Genomic DNA, 11,004 nt, shown 5'->3' on the forward strand with positions numbered 1-11,004 from the left:
AAGAGCCAATAAGATCGTGCCACGCCAAATTAAAAGACCAATAAAACCGCGCCACGTGTGCAAATGACATGTTCTGGCCAATCAAATGCGGCCTTGTCACAATTCAATTTGATTGGTCGGAAAGAGTTTGTTCTTATCATAACTCTTCCCCCACAACTATAAATAGGGGTCTTCATAGCCCAGAAAAGACACCAGAAGTTATAACAAGAAGCAAGAGAGAGCTCGTGGATCAAATCCCGCAAATTTCTCTACAAGTTTCAAGATTCAAGCAATCAAGTTCAAGAAATCAAGTTCGAGCTCAAGAACAAATCAAGATTCAAGATTCAAGAGTCAGTGGATTCATATAGATTGTAACACTCAGACTATTTGAAATCAAATACTACGTTTTATTTCAAATAATTTGATTTCAAATAGTTTGATTGTTACAATCTCTATGAATCCTCTGATTCTTCTTTTCAATAGTAAATAAATTTAAGGGCCTTTGAGCTTGATCTTGAATCTATATTTGTTGCCACGAATGATGATCTTGAATTCAACTAGCAAGAACTTTGATTTGAACTCGTACTCCTTGAATCTTCATTTGTTCTTCGTTCTTGAGCTTGAACTTGATTCTTAAACTTGAACTTGACTGCTTGAAGCTTGAAACTTATCGAGAAATTTGCGGCGTTTGACCTACAAGCTCTCTCTTGCTTCTTGTTATAACTTCTGGTGTCTTTTCTGGGTTATGAAGACTCCTATTTATAGTTGGGGGGGGGGGGGGGGAAGGGGGGAAGAGTTATGATAATTTTATAGGTTGGGGGGGGGGGGGGGGAAGGGGGGAAGAGGTTAGTGATAAGGAACAAACTCTTTCCAACAAATCAAACTGAAGTGTGACAATGCCGTATTTGATTGGCCAGAACATGTCACTTGCACACGTGACGCGGTTTTATTGGCCTTTTAATTTGGCTTGGTATGCCTTGGCATTTTGACATGTGGCACTATCCTATTGGCTCTTTTGTTTGACTTGGCGTGCCACGTCATTTGACATATGGCACAAAACTGGTCCTCTAGGAAGATGACATCTTGGACTTAATGAAGTAGGCTCATCACTTGTAGCCCAATTAAATGGGCTAGCCCAATCAATATTTATTGGAATTAAATAATTAATTCAATTATATTAGAGGAAATAACACTAAATGCCTATCACTCCCAAACTATTTACCCGGATTTGCCCATTTGGAAATTAATTACAACTCCTACCTAGGTAATCTAAACTTATTACCCGTAAATTCACTTGCATTTACCCTTTTAATTTTCTTTAAGCTTTTACCTAGCGTGAGGGCAAATTAAAAATGCAAATCTTTTTTTCGTTCTGTTTTATTCTGTGACTTGAATTCCAAGACTTCTGACTTCTGCAAAACATTAATCTGCCATTGGAGGACCTTGAAGCTTTGAAACTCATAATTAGGTTTGTTGAGTTTGTGGTTTTTGATCCGATTCTGACCGGGTATGTTCGAAATGTTAATTGGAGGATGTGGCTATATTATGAGTCAATTTAGTGGAGATATTGAGTAGATTTTAAATCTTGGGTTGAAATTGAGTTGAACGGCAAAGAAGACAGATTTGTACTGTATACCAAAATGGTAAATTGCATACTATATTGGTATACAATAATTAATTCAAGAGTATATAATTAACTACAATAGTATCCTACAATTTTTTTTTAAGGAATGAACTAATCCTCTATATACCAAAATAGCATATTATAGACCATTTTGGTTATTTCAATAGTGTATAATTTATTGTGTTGAACTGGCGAAGAAAAATGTATACTGTATACCAAAATGATATACTATATACCATATTGGTATACAATTCATTCCAATGATATACTATTATAGTATGCTATATAATGTAACGGTATACTCTTACAATTAGGTCCTTTTAGAATTTTTTGAAATTTTTATTACAAACTGATATTATTTCAGTTTATTAATTGAATTAAAATTATTTCTTTTTAACTCTTTGCGTACAATTGTATACTCTGTTGGTATAGCTATATACTATATTGGTATCATATCTTAGTTAATATTTTTTGGTTTTATTAGCTACATTTAATTGGTACACAATTTGATTTTTCTTTAGTAATAGTATAAAAAAAGAATAATAAAAAAGTTGTGAAATAGTAAATGAAATTAGATTATGAAGAGAAAAGATATAAAAAAAAAAGAAGTTAAATGAAATTAGAAAAGGAAAAATGAAAAAGGAAGAAGAAGAAAACGACAAAAAAGGAGAAAATAAAGGAAAACAGAAAAAAAAGAGAAAAGAAGCATAAAAATAAAAAAGAATTGGAGAATAAAGAAAAAATTCCTCACAAAAACTACTATGGGTCGGAAATGTAAGTAGTTTGATGGGTAGGAAAACAAATGGGTAGATAAAGGTAAATAGTTTTATTTTTGTGGGTAACTATGTCATTCTCCCATTATATTAGCCCATAATTTATTCGGACTAGTATATGTAAAATATAATCCAAATTATTTATTTCATTTGAATCGAACAAATTTTACATGTCTACAGCTGTATTTACAAAGAAAACCATTTCCTTTTTATCGTGACCATCGGTTGGGTTTAGGAACTCAAACACGTACTTTAACCACATCAACAATTATGCTGTCATCGCATAAGTATGGTCAAGATTTAAAAATTCATCAAACAAAAATGTTAAAATAGTAAGTAAAAAAAAGAAAGTTTATAAAAAGAAATCCGATTCCACAACTGCGAAAATATTTAAGGGAAATTTTAGTAGCTCAGTTACTACTTTTACCTTGTTTGCTGGGGGATTAATTCCTCACCTTGTAATTCTTTTCCTCATTTCCCCTACTGTTTGAGAAAATAAATGTTAAACCAATTAGTAATAATTAATGGGGGTGAATCTCAGTTGAGCTTAATAAATTCCAGACCAAATAGAACGAAATTCTTGTATAGCGAGAAGAGTTTAGGAGCATTAATCATTGAACTTAATGTGCTATGATTGACAAAATATGTAATATCATACATATGCAATAAATGTAGCAAACGACATGGGTTGTCGAGTGAATGAACTGTCACCCAATGATTGTGTGATTGGGTGCTTCCTATCTCTGACGACGTGAAAAGATAAGCAGTTGATATGAATGTGGGATCTTGAGATTTATGGATGAAGGTTAAATAACGTGTGCTTGAATAAAGTGAATAAGACAACTCTTTCGTATATTCCTTTTCTCCCTTTACAATGTGTTTCAGTTCTTAAAAAGGCAGCTCCCCCCCCCCCCTCATTGTTCACTATCTCCTCCTATTTATAAGGAAAATTCCCCAAAAAATTTTAAAAATTACAACATAAAGAATATCCAAAGGAATATTTTTCCTGTCTCTTTCTAAGTTTAAGCTACCGTTATTATCTTATCTCAGCTGCCCGCTTCTGGTCGTCGGCCTTTATCACAACGACCGTCAGTCACTGTGTCATGGTCGACCCCATCCTATGTCTTGCTTATCCGTTATCGTGGTTACCAAATTTGGACCTATACAGTTAGTCCCTCCGCTTGTTGAGGTCGTAACCCTGCACGTCTTTGATAAGCGTACATCATTCATTTCCATCGTGGGAGAATTTGGCTGTTAAATTACGCTGTGTTGACCAAGATCGAGAGAGTGACACGTCCTGCGGAACCCTGATTGATGTGGTTATCAAGATGTGACGTCACTCCCATGCGCGTCATCATCATTACGCATCTTCCCAAGACAGCGTTTGAGTGCTTGTCGCTTTGGTTTTAGCGCCATTGGCAGTCTTCTTCTTCGATTCTCGTGCCATCCAGCCTTATAAATAGGTGAGGGTTTCATTTTTTCAAATTTTTTTTTGCCATTTCCTTGTGTATACATTATCCTCCTTTTATCATCTTCCTCAATTCTTTAGCTCCGTTCATGTGGTTCTGCTTCCCGTCTTCCCGTTTAGTCACCATTCCTCATTTCAGGTTTACTAGCACACCTTCTATTACCAAGATGCCCCGAACCCTCCGTGCACACGGTGAAGTTTCCGGCGCCACTCCGTTGTCAGTGGCCCCTCCTTCCGGTGGCGAGGATATTGCGGCTGAGGAGGGTGATAATTTCCCTACCGTAGAAGAGATACTCCCCTGAAACCCTATGGCCAGGAAAAATTTCCACAAGGAACCTGCTCCTTCTGCCGTTCCTGTGATCTCTGAAACTGGGCCATCTCAGATAAATGAACTCCGATCTACGTACAATATTCCTCCTTATGTCGAGATGGTTCCGGCTGGGAGAGACATCGTGGGGGTCCAGAGATCGGGATATTGTGCTTTTTACGTGTATCCTTTCGTGATTGGTCATAACCTCCCTCTTCTTCCGCTGCCGGAGGAGTTCTGTCGGTTTTACGAAGTCTGCCCAGCACAGTTGTCTCCGTACTTGTATAAAATCTTTCTGGTGCTGACGAAGTATGCAGAGTTGGCTGGGTATGAGGTTGGCATTCACCACCTTTTACATTTATTTTCCCCGAGCTTTCATAGGGGTACCATGATACATCTGCGACATCGCGGGACCAGGGGGTTGGTGGTTGGAACGGATGACAGGGTGAGTCGGAAGTTTTGGCACAAGTATTTTTTCATCAAAATAGAGCACTTGGTGTCGGACCCCGTTGGATTTCCAGAGCAGTGGAATCATAACCGTAGGTGTCGGTGATGTACGCTTGTCATCTACTTTCGTTCTTTCTGATTTTTATTCACCTGTGACTTTTCTGTACAGCTGAGAGGCGTGCACCCTTTCCCGTCGTCGGTACTGAGGATTGGGTAGCTAGCGTGCTACCTCACATTGTGGGGATTCGAGATTCGGCCTCTTTCCTCAAACACTTTGGACCAAAGGTTTCGTCTGGTAAGTGTTTCTTTTGCTCCGACCTTCGGTTGTTTGCTGTCGTTTATTGATACGACCTCTTTGTGGTGACAGGCCGACGGATTTCCAAAAAGAAGGCTCCAGTCCCGGCATTTTGCCAGGCCGTTGCATCGGCGGAGATGCAATTTACTTTAGCTGAGTCCGTCCGCGGAGGTCGAACTCAAACTGTACCAACAAGGGACCCTCCTCGGGACGTTGCTATACGGGACGAGATCTCTTCTCGGCATACCTGCCACCTCGTAGATGAGTCTTCCAACGGGGATGAATCGTCGTCGAGAAAGAGGAGGAGGGTGGAGCTTGGGAAGGTTGTCGCCACCGATCTTGAAAAGAGAAAAATCGTTGCTTCGAGAGTGGCGTCTTCGCCTAGGTCCTGTGCCGTATTTATGGTGGACGCCATTTTGGCGGGGAGGTCCCCTAGGGCTGAAGAGGTATGTCAAGGCGGGGGACCTGTACGATCTGCTGAAGGTGGCGCGTCGTCTGCTGCCGGAGGAGATGGAGCGGTGCATGCGGAGGATGATGGTTCAGGCTCGGACATCGATACCAAAGATGTGCGAGCTTTCTTGGAGCGACATACCCGCGTGGAAGTGAGGACGGAGGGTCCTAGCCGACATGTAGTCATTCCCGTGGATTACGACCTTTTGGAGAACTCCGAGCAGGCAGCGTCGGCATTTGCCCCTTTGTGCGTTGCTTCAGAGAGCATGGCGCTTCAGGTGATGAGTGACGCGGAGCTATCGCAGTATTTCCGGCATGGATTTGCGGGTAAGTGTTTTCTGTCTTCTTTTTATTTTTGGATTCATTTTGTATGCGTAATCTACTTAAGCTGACATTCTTTCCTCTGCATGTCAGACTCTCATCATGGAGATCGAGCGCGATCGTAGGGATAAGCGAAGGACGACCGTTTTTGGGAAGGTGGCCTCTAAGTACAAAGAGTACCGCACCAAGCATTGTGAATTGGCCGATGTCTTCAGTCAAGACAACAATTTTTAGCTATTTCGTGACGGGCTTAAGCAGAAGGAGAAAGAGTTGGCGCAGAAGGTTGAAGAGCTGAAAGAGCGGGATGAAGGCCATTGGCCGATGTAGTGAACTTGAGGTGGCTCTTAAGGCCAAGGAGGATGAGTTGGAGGTGAGCAAGGGGGTGATGGCCGAGAACGCCGACCTTTAGGCGCGGGTGGCCACCTTGACTGCTGAGCTTGGTCGAAGAAAGGCGGAGGCTGTGGATTTGAGGGGCAAACTGAGTGTTAAGGCTGATGGATTGACTCGTGCTGAAAAGGGCAGGGTGACTACCATATCTGAGGTAGCGGCTATGGAAGACGCCCTTGGGGTTTGTAGGTCTGAGCGGGACAACGAGATGGAGACGTCTGCGCTCAAGGTAGCGAGGTTGGAGGAACGGATCCAAGATTTGGAGGTGGAGTTATCCGTGTTGAACGAACTGGTTGTTGCTTTGAAGGCGGAGGAGGTGCGACGACAGTCGCAACCCTCCACGTCTCATTGTTGTGAGGGGGTCGCTGGCTTTTCCGCTGCTTGTGTATAATGTTTTGGCGTAGTCGATTGTTGATCTTAGTAATTCAGGTGAGGGTCGAATGTTAAGTGATTCGAACGAGGTCGAATGTTAAGTGATTCGAGCAAGGTCGAGTGTCTTCTTTCGGCGATGGCCTTTGGCCGTAGCAGTGTTATTTCGAGTTCAAGGTCGAAATGTTAACCCATTGTAATTCGAGCGAGGTTGAATATTTTCTTTTGGCGATGGCCTTTGGCCGTATGGGTGTTATTTCGAGTTAAGATCGAAATGTTAACCCGTTGTAATTCGAGTGAGGTCGAATATTTTCTTTTGGCGATGACCTTCGGCCGTAAGGGTGTTATTTCGAGTTAAGGTCGAAATGTTAACCCATTGAAATTCGAGCGAGGTCGAATGTTATATGCAAAAGAAAACAATGGAGTAAAATGTTGCTTTGTTTCACTTCGTTGGAGAATATTTTGGAGTAAAGAATGCTGCTTAATTTCATTTAGTGGAGTGCTATACATGTTTGTTTCATACATATATTGGAGAAGTTTCCATGTATCTAGTCCCTTCATCGTTCGGCCTGGTGAGGTCATCGGCAGGCGGGGCGAAGAATTATACTTTGAACTTCGAGACGTCCCCCTCGTCGCCTCGTTAAAAACCTCCCCAAGAAAATCCAATTGGGACAAAACCCGGGTGAGGGAAAAAAGTACGACTTGAGGGGTGTCATTTTTCAGAAGTTGAAGTGTTTGAGGTTGGCAACATTCCAGTTGTTTTGTAGTAGTTTTCCTTCCATTTCTAGTTGGAATACCCCTTTGCTTGCTGCCGCTGTGATTTTGTACGGCCCGTCCCAATTGGTTCCCAGTTTGCCTTCTTTTGGGTCTTTGGTCGCTTGTGTTTTGGCCTTGAGAACATAGTCTCCGACTTTGAGTGGTCGTATTTTGGCCTTCTTGTTGTAGTACTTTTCCGCTTGTTGTTTTTGGGCTACCATCCTTACATAAGCCATGTCTTTTCATCCTTCTACCTCGTTGAGGTCTTGTTTTCTGTTCTCGTCGTTGTTTGGTCCGCTTTCATTGGAGTATCTCAGGCTAGGCTCTCCGACCTCAACATGTATCATGGAGTCAGTCCCGTAGACTAATGAATGTGGCGTTTCGCCTCTGCTTGTTTTTGGCGTGGTGCGGTAGGCCCATAATACCTCCGGTAGCAATTCCGGCCATAGCCCTTTGGCGTCCTCAAGCTTTTTCTTCAAGATATTCAATATTGTTTTGTTGGAGGATTCAGCTTGACCGTTGCCAGCGGGATGATATGGCATGGAGAGTATTCGCTTGATGCGCCATTTTTCGAAGAACTCGGTCGTCTTTTTCCCGGTGAACTGGGGTCTATTATCGGAGCTGATTTCTTTGGGGATGCCAAAACGGCATATGATGTTCTTCAATATGAATGTGATGACTTCCTGTTCGCGTATTTGGGTGAACGCACCTGCTTCCACTCATTTGGAAAAGTAGTCAGTTAAAACTAAAAGGAAAGGTGTCTTGCCTCGCCCCGCTGGGAGGGGTCTAACGATGTCCGTTCCCCATTTGATGAACGGCCATGGTGAAGTGATGGAGTGAAGGAGTTCGCCCGCTTGGTGTATCATAGGCGCATACTTTTGGCAGTGCTCGCATCTCTTGACGTAGTCCATGGCTTCCTTTTTCATAGTGGGCCAGTAATACCCTGCCCGAATGAGGCATCTGACGAGGCCTCGGTTGCCTGTATGGGCACCACAGTGGCCCTCGTGTACTTCTTCGAGCACACGCCTTGTTTGATTTGGCCCTAGGCATTTTGCCATGGGGCTGCCGAACGTTCTCTTGTAAAGGTCGTGATTTATGAGGTTGTACCTGGCCGCCTGCATTTGAAGCTTTTTGGCTTCCTTTTTGTCTTGTGGGAGTGTTCCCTCATGCAAATATGTCACGATGCGGTTGCGCCAGTCCCAAGTCAAATTTATGGAATGTACCTCGAGTTTGTCTATTGACGAGTGGAGGAGGGTGACCACGTTTTCTTTAGTGATATTTTTGGTGGTTGCTGCTAGTTTGGCGAGGCCGTCCGCCTCGATATTTTGAGCTTGGGGTATCTGGTCGAGTCGACATTCCTCGAATTCCGGCAGTAGTTTATGAATTTTTGCCTGGTTTTTTTGTAGACTTTGCTCTTTGATTTGGAAAGTCCCTGTAACTTTGTTGATGATGAGTTGTGAGTCGCATATGAGGACGACTCTCCGCGCTCCATATTTGAGAGCTAGCTTTAATCCTGCAATTACGACCTCATACTTGGCCTCATTGTTAGTCATATCGGGGCACCGTATGGATTGGCGAATAACTTCCCCTGTTGGGACCTCAAGTACGAGTCCTAGTCCAGACCCCGACGCTTTGGATGCGCCGTCGGCGTAAAGGACCCAAAGGTCGGGTTGCCCAGAGGAAGCACGAGAAGCTTCCTGCTCGACCTCGGGCATTATTTTGGTATTGAAATCGGCGACGAAGTCGGCAAGTACCTGCGATTTTATCGCCATTCGCGTCTGATAAGTTATATCATACTCGCTCAGTTCTATGGCCCACTTGGCCAATCTTCCCAACAATTCGGGTTTATGTAGGATGCTCCGTAGGGGGAAGGTTGTCACTACCTGATGGGTTTTCAATGTCTTAGCTTTATGTTTTGATGATCTAACAAACTTACTGTCAAAGAACCAGATAGGGAACCTGACACACTTGGTACACATTGCTAATCAACGGACTCCAGCTAATGTGAACTGCTACAACTTCAGAAGATAAAGAACCACGCGGGGACCTGATCCCTTGTGTTTCTCTGACAGCAGTACGAAAGTCAACTGTGTACAACTGAAAAGTGACTGCCTGCACTGTACACAGAAATAGTGCAACACAGTTCTGCACTCACTTGTCCTTTGACTAACCAAGTGATTACATCATTCAAGTGATGTCATCCAAGTTGTATTAACAAGAGTATTCCAACAAAACATCACTTGAACACTTGAGTATTCACTTCAAGCATTCAAGCATCTGATGTTCCAGAATTCAATTCTCAAGTGCATCAAGAACAAAGTTTAACACTGCTACGGATCAGTTCCTAAATCTAATATCTTATTGTCTTTATTTGAGTTGTAACTTTGTAATTGTTCTTCATTGTAACTCCTAATTTGCTTAGCTAGAAGCGTTGCTTTGGAAACCCTTTGTAAAATCATAAACCCTTTGTGTTTGTGTCGTGACTAGAGTTAGTCATGAGTTGAAGTCTTTGTAATAGGTGTATTGCAAAATGGCTTGTAATAGGTATATTACGGGTTAGTGAGGGATTAAGAGTTTAATTCCTAGATTGCATAGGTTGTAATCTAAAAGTTGCTCATAGTGAAGTTGAAATCCTACCAGTGTAGGTCGTGGTTCTTTATCCCCTTGAGCATGGATTTTTCCACGTGAAACTCCCTGTCTTATTTACTTACTATTTCATTAACGTTCTCAGTGGAAGCTCATAGAGGACCTGGTACTCTATAGTTTGGTGGACTCATATAAACTATCAATTGGTATTAGAGCGTGTTCCTCCTATCAGGCTAACACCTAGGAAGGATCCTTATGGCTGCTCCACCAAATTTTGAAGAAGGTCAATCTACGTACAGACTACCCAGGTTCAACGGGAAATACTATGGGTGGTGGATGACGAGAATGCATGATTTTATCATGGCAGAAGACTCTGAGTTGTGAGATGTCATATGTGATGGTCCTTATATCCCAACAAAGAGTGTCGGAGATCTTCCATTGACATGCCGAAGACCAGGAAAGAATTTACTGATGCAGATAGGAAAGCTGTGGAGAAAAATTTTTGTGCCAAGAAAATCTTGGTGTGTGGCATAGGACCTGACGAGTACAACAGGATCTCAGTTTGTCAAACCGCCAAGGAGATATGGGAAGCTTTGCAAACAGCACATGAGGGAACCACTCAAGTAAAGCAATCTAAGATTGATATGCTCACTACCGAGTATGAACTCTTTAGGATGAAAGACGATGAATCTATTCAAGATATGCACACAAGATTCGCTTGCATCATAAATGAGTTACACTCACTTGGTGAAGTCATTCCTAGGAACAAGCTAGTGAGGAAGATTCTTAGTAATCTGCCTAGTTCATGGGAGAGTAAAATGAATGCTACTACTGAAGCAAAGGACTTGTAGGAGCTGAACATAGACGAGCTAGTTGGAAATCTGAAAACCTACGAAATAAAGAGGAAGATAGACAGTGAAAGAAGAGAACCAAAGAAGGAAAAGAACCTGGTACTCAAAGATGAAAGCAATGATTCAAGTGAGGAGGACAGTGACATTGCTTACTTAACCAAAAGGTTTCAGAAGATGGTCAGAAGAAATGGAGGAATACTAAAAAAGGGCAACTCCAGCAGACCAAGGAACTATGACCTCTGCCACAAGTGTGGAAAGCCAGGGCACTTCATCAAAGATTGTCCTCTCATGAAGCAAGAACACTCCAAATACAACCTTGATAAAGCAGCAAAGAGGAATTCGGTTCCTAACTAGCACTTCAAAAGGAGGAGATCTGCTGACAAAGTGGTGA

This window comes from Nicotiana attenuata, unplaced genomic scaffold, assembly GCF_001879085.1.
Source record: "Nicotiana attenuata strain UT unplaced genomic scaffold, NIATTr2, whole genome shotgun sequence".
Classification (NCBI taxonomy): Eukaryota; Viridiplantae; Streptophyta; class Magnoliopsida; order Solanales; family Solanaceae; genus Nicotiana; species Nicotiana attenuata.